The sequence below is a fragment of the Pteropus alecto genome, unplaced genomic scaffold (assembly GCF_000325575.1).
Source record: "Pteropus alecto unplaced genomic scaffold, ASM32557v1 scaffold94, whole genome shotgun sequence".
Taxonomy (NCBI): Eukaryota; Metazoa; Chordata; class Mammalia; order Chiroptera; family Pteropodidae; genus Pteropus; species Pteropus alecto.
Window position 1 is genome coordinate 1,003,401 of NW_006437736.1, and position 11,918 is coordinate 1,015,318.

Sequence of the window (11,918 nt, forward strand, 5' to 3'; positions counted from 1 at the left end):
AATTTTCTGTCAGGGCCTTTTCTCTTCCCTTAAAGGTTTGCTGTGCTCCAAGATGGCCTCTGACCGCAGGTCCCTGTGTCGTTCCCCCTGCGGTCTTACTGGCGTGCACTGAGGCCTCCTTTGTCCCGCCTTCCCACGGGAGTCCACTGCCTCCTGCTGTTGAAGGCTGCTCCCTGCCGGCTCCGTGGGGCCACCTCAGCTCGGAGGAGCGGCCGGCAGGTGTTCTGATTTCAGCCACACCTGCACCCTCCCACCCCCCGCCCTGGGGACAGGCTCCCACCTCTCGGAGGTCCCCAGCCCTCAGTCTTCAGCCCTCTCCCATGACTTGCTCAGGCCCTGGAGAGCTGTGGTGGGGGCGAGGAAGGACTGGACAGGGCCGAGGAGGAGGGATGTCGACAGAAGAAACATCCACACCTGTAAAAAAAAATTTATGCAAGTTTATTTGCGCCAAAAAACTGACGGCAAATGCCGGGGCCCGAGAACGCAAAGGCTCTGGAGAACAACAGGTTCGCAGCTTCTTTTATGCGTTCGGTATTGAGGACGAGGACGGGAAGGAGGGAGAAGGCGGGGCCGGACTGCATCGCAGGGCGGGCAGCAGGACTCTGCACACCTGAGGGCGGCTCCCGCTTGTGTCAGAGGTGCCTTAACCCACATGCACGAAACAAAAACTGGACGGGGCGTGCTGAAGGCAAAGACAGGCGTTTTACTACGGCGACAGGCCCGCGGGCGTGACTCCCCGCCACGACCAGATCGCCCTGGGAGGTGACTTTCTGTAGAACCCCTGTCTCCACGCACAGGGAGGGGGTGTCTCAGGCCCTCTCTCTACCTAACCAGCCACATGGTGTCCTGCCCCGGCCCAGCCCTCTCTGTCCCAGCTGCCTTCTTCACCCACTGGGTCCTTTCGTGCCACGTCGGGCCGCAGTTTGGCCACGACGGGGAGGAGCTGCAGTTGGGATGTTGCCTCCGACGTGTCCCTCCATTTGCCTGTGTTCCCAGACTCTGCGCCACGCTCCTGCTCCTGCGGTGGGCACGTCCGTAGGTCATATCCGTTTCTCCCCTCCCCTGAGGACTTGTGGTCCTTTGCTTATTCCTTGGGTGATTCAGCGCCCTGGGTTAGCCACAGACAAAAGAGGTCAGGGAGGAAGGACAATTTACAGATAAAGAGAACTATGTACCTTGGGAAGGATTTCAAAAATATCCCAGGTACACTCATCGGGGGGGTTTAGAGAATTCCTCCTGTGAATAAACAAGCACCGTTTTCACTTTTGTAACCTAACTGGAATGAATACCCATCGAGTTAACTACCCCGATTGCCGGAAGTCAGAACCTCCGGGCGTCCCCTCCCCGACCCTGGGCCTGGCCGATAAACGCTGCTTTAGAGTCAACTGGGCTGATTATCCACGCCTCTGGGCCCCCTGGGGTTGTAATTTTAAATTCTTTGAACACAGCGGTAGAGATTAACTCGGGTTAAATTTAAACTTAAGAACATTTGGAAAGCCCTGGGGTGGCTCTAACCTCAAAGGTACAGCAGAAGGACCATCCCAGGAAAGAACGGGAAGCAGGCAGCCTGGCCGGGATGCTCAGGACATCAGATGATTCGGCCACATGTTCCCTTCCTGTCCAGGCAAGTTATGTGCTCCTGCAAGAGAATCTGGTTGGTCTAGCTAAGGTCACATGCCCGGCTCTGTGATTTGGAGTGTGTCAGTCCATTCAAGCTGCTTGGGAACTAAAAAAGGGGTCCTAACCCCACAGGGTGATCTGATTATGCATCCCTAACTGGGAAGGTCGCAGTGCATAGCCGTGCCCCAGGCTCACAACCGCTTTAGAGAAAGGCTTATCTTTGCCCTCAGCAAACCCTGTCCACTGGTCCCCCGGCCTCTAGGTAATCACGTCTTTGAAATGCCCCTTTGCAGGCCACTCCCTCTGAAGCATGACCACCCTCGAGAAAGCAGTAACCTTAACTCTCCTGGAATCCAGTCCCCACTTCATGGAATCTTCCTTAGGTTCCCTCTTTAATCTCGAAAGCAAAAAGGAAACCGAAAACTGTTATTTCCTCCCAAGCATTTTTCTCAGTCTGTTGAGATCTTGCCTCCAAGGGGATCCCCTGTTTGACTAAAATACACTTTTTAATAAGAATGTTCTATGGGTTTGGGCGTTTGTATGTCAACATGCCGTAACAAAATACCACAGACTGCACAGCTTGTGCCAAACAGACATTGATTTCTCATAGCTTTGGAGGCTGGATGTTGGGGAGCAGGGTGTGAGTGTGGTCGGGTCCCGTAGGTGAGGCCCCTCTTATTTGGGGACCGTCACCTTCTCGCCGTACCCTCACACGGAGGAAGGGGCCAAGAGGCTCTGTGGGGTCCCTTTTATAAAAGCCCTAAATCCCATTCGTGAGGCTCCACCCTCATGACCTCATCACCTCCCAAAGGCCCCGTCTCCTAATGCCTCCTGCACATCGGGTGCAGGATTCCAGCGTGTGAATTTGGGGGGGACCGTTACCGGGTAGTGGGCATGCAGGTGAGGTATGTCGGTTAGTCCACTCACCAGAACCTCACACGTGGAGGAGAGGCAGGAAGGGGGCGCTCTTCCCAGAAAAGGCCAAAAGCAAAGGGGTCCACTGCATCCCGTCTTTTGCCCAACACACCCACCCTACACACACACACACACACACACACATCGTCCACTGCATCCCGTCTTTCTTTTGCCCAACACACCCACCCCTACACACACACACACACACACACACACACACACACACACGTGAGCGTACATGTACATGCACACACATATACGTGCGCGCGCACACACACACACCCTCCTTTCAGGTATAGGATTAAAAAATGCCTCCCTTACAAGGACAACCCAGGAGAAGCACTGGAAGCACACACTGCCCTCTAAGAGGCGGGACCCTGAATTCACGCCCAATGATTGGCAGCGGATTTACCCAATGGAGCCATCGGGCTGTGAATCCAGGGCCTCTTGCCTTCTCTCATTTATCATAACTCTTATTGACAGTCACAAATCTATGGCCTGAGTAGTAAATTTAACCACTAATAGTGAAGAGAATGAAGAGGCGAAGGAAGGAAAATGCTGAAAAATTATTCCATGACACGGCAAGCAAAAAGTTACAATCTTTTGGTTATAATCTTTTCCTGGCATTGGTATCAATATTATTATTACCAGTTTCAGGAAAATAGTAGTAATAATATGAGTAGTGATCATTACAGCTGTAATTTACTGAGTGCATGCCAGGTGCCAGGTGCTGATCCAAGGGCTTTACAAGAATTAGCTCAAGGTCATGGTGCGTATTCACGACTCCCCATTTCCCCATCCCTGTGCCTTCAGCCAGCTCCTCAGCAAGTTTGAGTCCTTTTTGCAGACGGAAGAGCCTAACCTTCCCGTCTTCCCGAGTCAGGTGCTGGTAACCTTCCAGGAGCCTTTCCTCCTGGCCATCGTAGGGCAAGTGGGCACGGGTCCACTGCCTGCATCCGGTGCCTGTAGGCAAGCTACTTCCCTTTGATGGATATGGCTGGCCACTTTTGCCAACAACATAATTCTCTTTTCGTCTATTTGCCTCATGGCTCAGGAGCTCAAAAAAGGACAGTTCGCCAACAGCGTGAATGTACTTAATACCACTGAACTGCACACTTGGTTAAGATGGTCAGTTTTATGTTACATGTATTTTACCACAATTTTTAAAAATTAAAAGAAAAAGGCCAGCTTAAAGTAAAATGGCGTAGCCACTCTGGGCAACAGCCTGGCAAATGGATACGTAAATCATAAATCATGGCATATGCGTACGATGGAGTATTAGCCATAAAAAGGAATAAATACTAGCGCATGTTGCAATGTGGATGAACCGCAAAGACATTATGCTATGTGAAAGAAACCAGGCATGAAAGGTCACATATTGTATGATTTTGTTTATACATGAACTGTCTAGAACAGGTAAATTCATAGAGACAGAAGGCAGACTGGTGATTGCCAGGGCCGGGCGAGAGGGATGGAAGGTAGCTCTTCACGGAGAGGGGGTTTCTCTGGGGGGCAATGAAAACATTTTGGAACTAGATAGAGGTGACGGCTACACAACATTATTAATGCACTACATGCTGAGTCGTTTCCTTTGAAATAGTTAATTTTATGTTATGTGTATTTCCCTTCAATTTAAAAAAGTCAGAAAAATGGATTGGGGTCTAAAACGGTGAGGATTCTGTTAAATAAATGCAGCCTTTTGCTGTGTCAAACAAACAGAGAGTTACCAGATAACCCAGGGATTGGACTGCTGGGGACCGACCCAAGAGAACTGAAAACATCTGTCCACACACAAACCTGTACGGGAGTGTTCACGGCAGCACTGTCCGTAACAGGCTGAGAGTGGAAACAGGCTAGATGTCCATCAACTGGTGAATGGATAAATGAAACAAGGTCTGTTCCTACAATGGAATATTACTTGGCAATAAAAAAGAACCAAATACTGATGCATGCTCGGAAAGGAGGCGAAATCTCGAGAACATTATGTTCAGTGGAAAAGGCCAGACACAAAGGGCCACATATTGTATGATTCCGTTTATGTGAAATGTTCAGAACAGGCAAATGTATAGACAGAAAATAAACGAGGGGTTGCCGGAGGGGGTGGGGGGAGGGAGGAGTGGGGAGTGACTGCTAAAGGTGTGGGGTTTCTTTGAGAGTGACGAAAGTGTTCTGGAATGAAGTAGCCGGCTGCACAGCTCCGTAACCTGGAAGCCACGGAGAGAATCGTGTGGCACTGAATCCTCTCAGTAAGGCTGCACGTGTCATTGTTTTTTTAAGGCCGGCTCACACTTTCCAATTTGACGATTACTGGGTAAACAGGGGGAAGGGTTCCTCCTTCGGGTACTAAGCAAAACCTTCTAGATGAGAAGAGCTTCCAGTCACGTAATGGGCAGCAAAATTTGGGGGCGAGCGGTGGAATTGTAAGGGGCAGCACTCGCTCTTGCCCACCAGTTTGTGGATTCGTGTGTCCTGGTCATTGGAGGAAAGGGCACACGGACTATTTCTGTACAGGAGCCTGTGAGGCGGCATCCTGTCCCACCCCTGCTGGGGTCACCAGGATCTCGTGTCCCGGGGATGAGCAGGCGGAGAGCTGCCCTGTCACACACGACCCTGCCCCCAACAGCTCACACCCATTACGACGGCTATTATAAAAACACAGTAAAAACAACAAGCGTTCGTGAGGATGCGGAGTGGTCGGAACCCTTGTGCACTGCTGGTGGGCGTGTAAGCTGGTGCAGCTGCTGTGGAAAACAGTATGGAGTTTCCTCAAAAAATTAAGAATTGAATGACCATGCGATGCAGCCATACCACTTCTGAGTATCTACCCGACAGAATTGAAAGCGGGATCTCAGAGATATTTGTGCACCCATGTTCAAAACAATAGCTGGGAGGTGAAGGGACCCCAGTGTCCACGGAGAAACGGAATGTGGTCTGTACATACGCTGGAACGTTATTCAGCCTTAAAAAGGGAGGGGATTCTGACTCGTGCTATAACGTGGAGGAACCCTGGAAATGTGATGCTCAGCGAAAGAAGCCAGACACAGAAGGACAAACACCGTGTGGTGGCTCCCCTTGCGTGAGCTCCCTGCTGTAGTCAAGGTCACAGGAACGGGAAGTCCATCCGTGGTTGCGTGGGGCTGTGGGAGGGGGGAGTGGGGAGTTATTGTTTAACAGAGTTTCAGTTTTGTGAGATGAAAACAGCTCTGTGGATGGACGGTGGTGGTGTTTGCACACCACGCGAATGTATTTACTGCCACCAAACACTACACTTAAAAACGGTAAAGGCGGCACATTTTATGTGTCCCATAGAGCATGCTGCTCTTTGCTCTCTGAGGGCTTGTTGGGCCAGGGCTGAGCTGCACACAGGCGCTCCCCCTCTCCCCCAGAGCTGCCGGGGACTCTGGGATTGCGCCTGGAACACAGCCAAGCTGCTGACCGGCTTCTCTCCGACCCCCTCGGAGGCAGCTGGCAGCAGGAAAGTCAGCACGGCCAAGTCAGCTGGCTGGGTTGGAGCAGGCGCTTTGGGCCCAAGGTTATAATAATCCCAAGGCACAGCCCCGACTGAAAAGCCCTGTGCTCCTCTGGCGGCAGAAATCAGGCTCGGGCAGTGCCGATCGCCAGGGATGGGGAGGGGCCCTGAGGAGCACTCTGACCCCGAAATCCTTGGATTCCCAGAATCTCTCCCTTCTCCCTGGCTGTGGCATTTAAGGATAGTTTTAGCAAACGCTGCCCAGAGAGCGCGATTTGCCAAACCCTGAAGTCCCGTCCCTGCCCCCATAGCTGTGCTGGGGGAAAGGGAGTGAAGCGGGGAGCAGCGGTCCCTGGGGAGGGAGGGGCACCAAGCTTGGCCCCTGGACCACTGGGTTCCAGGCCCTGGCTGCGTGTCCTAACAGCCCGCCAGCACCATTCACCCACTTCTCAGAGTTCCTGTAAGGACCGAATGAGTCTATCCTGACAGTCGTAAAGATTGTCATCAGGTACTCATCACTGTTACTGTTTTTATACACAAAGGACCCGCCTTTCATGGGCGATTTGAGAAACTCTTGAGGGGATGTTCCCCTTCCTTCTCAGACCTCGCACTGGAAGAAAAGACGTTTGTGATTGTGGGTTTGGAGGCACGGGAACTGCCAAGCACACACCATCGCACGTGGAGCCCTGTGCTGGGAGCATACGATTGATTCTGCACCCACTTCCAGTGTCATATTCCCCCCTGGCCCCCGACACCACCAAGCAACGCTTTGACACCAGATGGGTGTCCTAAAATTTAGCTCGATGCCGACATGCTCGACCCAGAGACAACCTCAGATCCCGCAGGTTGACGGCTCTGTCCTCCTAGACTGCCCCGACTTCAGGTGCCAGTCACAAGTCCAGTTGCCACCAGTGCCTCTGACTGATTGGCTAGAGGTGGCAGGTGTCTGCGACCTCGTCCTTGGGTTAAAGTAATTTGCTAGAGCAGCTCACAGAACTCAGGAGACACTTGACTTCCTAGACGGCTGGTTCATTATAAAACGGTATAACCCGGCAACAGCCAGATGGCAGAGATGCACAGGGCACGGTGTGGGCAAAGGGCCCAGAGCTTCCGTGCCCTCCCTGAGCCCACCACTCCCAGCACCCCCAGGTGTCCCCCAGCCTGGAAGCTCACCAAACCGGCTTTTCCAGGTTTTTATGGAGGCTCCATTACAAGGCACGTTCGATTAAATCATTGACTTTTGGAGACTAAACTCAAATCTGCAGGCCCTCTCCCCTCCCTGGAGGTGGTGGGGGGCAGGACTGAAATGCCCAACCCTCTCATCACGTGGAGGGCTCCGCTGGCAGCCAGCCCCTTCCGTCACGTGACGCGGGGGCATTCTAGAAGTCACCTTATTAACTTAACACACGACACCTTTATCGCTCTCACCTGAGGAAACACCGAGCGTTTTAGGAGCCCTGTGGCAGGACAGGGGTCGAAGACCGAATATGTATTTCTTGTTCTAAATCACAACATCACAGAGCATTTCACGGATCGCCTCGTTTTATCCCCTGGGTCCTTCTAAGAGGCGGGGAGCACAAGCCCAACGTGCAGTTTCCAAGACTGAGGCTTACCCGAGGGGCAGTGTCTGACACTGCTACCGAGTGCGAGGGTTGGGTTAGAACTGAGGACTGTCTAGCTCCCAGTCCTCCTCCCGCAGAGCGCATCCCAGAAGCCCTTAGCGCACTTGCCCGGACCAGCGAACGTGAGCTTGCAAACCGATCCCTCCTGGTGGCCTCTCTCTGTCTCTGTCTGTCTGTCCCTCTGTCTCTCTCCACGAGGAATTCAGTTTATTTATCATCCTCAGTTTCTATGAATCACCGTTGAGAGCCTTCTTCTACCCATTTTCCTTTGACGACGTGGACAGACAGCGAGGAAAGATAATATGTAACGGGAAGGGCTTGCTGGTAGTTCTCGGTCTTTGGTCCACATGTTCCCTATGGTTTTAGCTGTAGGGCATGGGTGATTTTATGTTGTGCGGGAGGAGACTGACTGAAAGGTTTTCCCTGTTCTCCCTTTAGGGTGTGGGGAATGGGTGGTTAGCACCCGGCTGCAGGGCCGATCAGCGTACTGCCGTCTCTGAATGCGGCTTGTTTCAACGTTTAGTTCCCTGGCCTCCTCCTTACATGGCGAGCCCAGTGAACCTTTGTTGGCCCAAAGTGACCTGGATCCCACAGCTCTCCGTACGGGTCATTCCAATCTAGCGAGATGGAGTAAACGGAATGCACCAGAGCCCAGAGCGGGTGGAGAGAGCCCGGTGACCGGACCGGCCTGTTCTCCGTGACAACGCAGAGGAGCAGAGCACCAGGCTCAGTCCTTGGGCGAAGCGTATTTTGAGGGGACAGAGAGGAAGGACTGGCGAGGCTGAGGGACAGCAGCAGAACGGGGGGGCTGGGGTTTAGCTTGGTCATTGCTGCCGGGCGTGACTTTGCTGGGAAGGAAAAGACGCTGCCACCAGCTCTTTCTGTCTCTGCATCTGGCTTCTCCATGTGGCCAGGAGCAAGCGCCTCTGGGGGCCGGGGGAGGGGGACCCAAGTTTGCACGCGGAGAAGGTCAACCTGGGCTGCAGGATTGTCCCACACGGCTTCACATGCGAAGTTCTAGATCTTCGTCCTGGATTCCGAAATTCCGTGGGAGAGCAGGCAAGCATTGGGCTTGATACAGAACAAGCAAACTCGCATGGCAGCCTGTGCTATGCAGACTGCGGGGCAGCTGGCTGGGCTCTGGCACATTTGCGGAGGCCCAAGTCTTCCGAGGGAGCGAGGGAGCAGGCCCCTCGCCCCTTTCCTGCCCCGAGCAGCACCGAGAGCCCCCGCCAGGGGCCCGACCCCCCAGATCTGTGCTCTGACTGCCGTGGGGAGGCAATCAGGCATTAGAAGACGAAGTCAAACAATAGGATTCTGTCTTGGCGACAGGTATTAGAGCCCGATTTTAGGTTGTTTCATTAAGGGGAGAAAAGACCTCTGCTGTGCCACAGTCCTGACCAGCACTGACGTGTATGGTGTGAGACTGGTGATGACTCCCCCGCCTTCTTCTCTTACAGTTCTTAAAACCAGGGTCAGCTCCACGTGGCCCGTGGCCATTCCCTGGCTGTGGACCTGAATTGTGATTTGCACAGAAAAGCAAAATCCTGCGGCTGAATGGAACTAGTAAGAAAGGAGACTCTTCCAGCGAGGAAGAGCTGAGGGATAGGAAGTTATGTTAATTTGATCACAACTGACATTTGATTTTATTTTTAGCTTGAGCTCGTGGTCAGTGGCGCCCACAGATCATGCCCACTGACAATCGCCATCTCTCCCCGGTCCGATGGGCTCTGTGATAATGGCTTTATGTGCTTAGGTTAATCCTTTCCGTAACTCCGTTCTCCATGAGGTCAGTCTGCTGTATTTCACCAGGGAAAGCACTGAGACAGGGAGAAATGAATAACGCGCCCAAGGCCACATGTCCAGCCCATGGCAGTGCCGGGGTCTGAGCCCAGACGGCTGGGGTCTGAGCCCAGAACCCGAACCACTGTGCTCTGCGGCCTCTCTCAGCGTGAGATTTAGTGTCGGATTCCTCCGTTCGAATCCTGTGCAAACTGGCCCCGTCCACCCCGAGGTCAGGGGGCCTCATTCCTCTCCCTGCTCCCTCGTGTCCAGGGCTGCTTCTGGCCTCTGCGGAGAAGGGAGCAGGGACTCCGTGAGCAGGAGTGACACGGGCTCTTCACCAGAGCTGGGCCCCACGCCAGTTGAGACCCCAGGCATGCAGCCAGCCAGGAGAACGCACCCCTGCCGTGGTCACGTCACGGCCATTCTGTGTGGGGAGAAGACAGGCTCCCCCAAGCCCGGACGGTCTCCAGATGGCTTTCCTCTGAAGACTTTCCCAGAGAATCTCGGGGACCCCGGGCAGCATGGGTGGTGACAGAGCCCCGGCCTCGTATCCAGCATCCGGGGGAGCAAGCTGTCTGTTGGCTGCCCTGCGGGGTGCCAAGCTAAACTCTTCTCCCCTGGGCCTCTGCTTCTCCATCTGTAGTGAGTCAGCTGGTGACCCCAGAGTGCTGTGTCCAAGTCCTTCTCCCTGGCACCTGAGAATGTAGTCTTATGAGGAAATAGGGTCTTCGCCAGTGTGATTAAGGATCTCGGGCGATGAGATCGTCCACGGATTTAGGGTGGGCCCTGAATCCAACGACACGGTCCTTAAAAGAGACAGGAGGGAGAAGACGCGGAAACACGTAGAAGGGACGGCCGCGTGGAGGTGGAGGCAGAGACTGGAGTGGGGCAGCCTCCACCCAGGGGTGCGCCCCCGGGCGCCCCGCCGAGCCAGCAATAGAACGGGGCCCCCGATGCTCAGGGAAGGGGCCCTAAGTGTTTTGCATCCTCACGAGTTGCACACTTCACAGTTTGCAAAGCACTTCTCCGTCCATTCTCTACCGGGTCCGGGGTGGGAGGTGTTTTCTCATCCAGCGAGTCTTTATCAAGCACCTCCCGCTTAAGGTGAGCATGAGGACGGCACGAGCCGCAGCGTAGGAAGGACTTAGCGCCGTGCCTGGTGGCGCTAAGGCCAGCGGTGGGTGCCGAGTGGGGCTGGCACAGCGGTTGTTATCGGCGTGAACTTGGCCCTGTACCAGGCAACAGAAATCATAAGACCGACACGGGGCCTGACCTCATGGCCCCCAGCCCGTCGGGGACCATGCTCATTAGTCGTATGATGGAGTCAACATTCTAACCATTTCAACCCAGATGTGTGTGTGTTTTTTTTTTAAAGGCGGTTTCTTTCATCAAATGTGGTTTCTTTATTAACTATAACCGAGACCAGAAGCCCACACGTGCACTGAGGGCTCACTCTGTGCCAGGCACAGTTTTAGGGATTTTACTTATTTTAAATGTCACCACACCCTAGGAGGCAGGTACTGTTATGATTTCCATTCGGCAGATGAAGAAACCGAGGCACAGAAAGGTGAAGTAACTTGTCTGAAGTCACACGGCTCGCAAGCAGCGAGGACAGAGCTCAATCTCAGTCGTCTGGCTCCAGGACGCACTGTACTATTTTGCCTCCTGCTTATAAGCACCTCACACTGCTGTATGTGTGTGTGCATAGGGGGGTGCTGGGGGGACTTAGATGAGCTAGTTCACAGATCTCAATCTTTCCCAGTAACTGCTCAGTATTTCAGGGTCCCCTTCACCCCCTCCATCACCCCGCTACCCCTAACCAGCACCACACTTCCTCCTCTCCAGGTTGGTGCCTGGGTGTGTAGGAGGGGCGGGGAGATGGCAGGTAGGGCCTTGGATAGGGCCTGCTGAATAATACATGCTTTTAAACACAACCATTATCTAGTGTACAGGGACAATTGTGAATATTGCCTCAGGGACGAAATGAAAGAGTCTGTTACCTGGTCTCACTGGTGAAGAAGGCCTCTTTGAAGGAGGGGCTGGCGACACCACTCAAGCCAAGGTGACCGGGGAGCTGCATCATATCACGCCCCCGCCCGCCCCTGCAGCCAAGGTTGGAAACCTGCAGATGCTGCTCTAACGGCCCAAAGCGGGAGCCCAGGCCAGGCCGAGCACCTGCTCCAGCTCTAAGCTCCCCGTAGTTCAGATCAGGAAGGCCAGAGAATCCCAGAGAAACAAACCCTGGTTGCCACACGAGCTGGCACCACTGTTCGCCTTTGGCTTTTCGGTGCTGGGCCAACGTGACTAATTTTAACTGACCCTGCTGACTCATCCCACATGCTAGGAATTCCCTCCCCTCCCCTACCCCGAGCCACAACCACAGCCCCTCTCCAGGGCTGCACCACCGAATTCTTAAGTTCAAAGTCATTCCTGATCTCCTCCAAGCCAACATTCCGACCTCATACCTGACCAATCGCTTCACAAAACTCCTGACCTGGCTAAACTGG

General features: G+C 53.7%; 1 protein-coding gene across 8 annotated transcripts in view; it reads right to left on the reverse strand.

The window, feature by feature from the left end:
* LOC102879246 (apolipoprotein L6) overlaps window positions 1-11,696 on the reverse strand; it is a 25,895-nt gene extending 14,199 nt beyond the window's left edge. For 2 of the 8 annotated variants that reach the window (XM_025048696.1, XM_025048695.1), the window contains exon 1: window positions 281-414. The gene's annotated coding sequence lies outside the window, so the exon portion shown is untranslated. Of the gene's footprint in view, window positions 1-280; window positions 415-888; window positions 1,109-1,175; window positions 1,237-1,515; window positions 1,640-11,411 lie in introns of those variants that run through there. The other 6 variants (XM_015591520.2, XM_015591521.2, XM_015591522.2 and 3 more) reach the window with 6 other exon arrangements.
* Window positions 11,697-11,918: the final 222 nt, after the last annotated feature.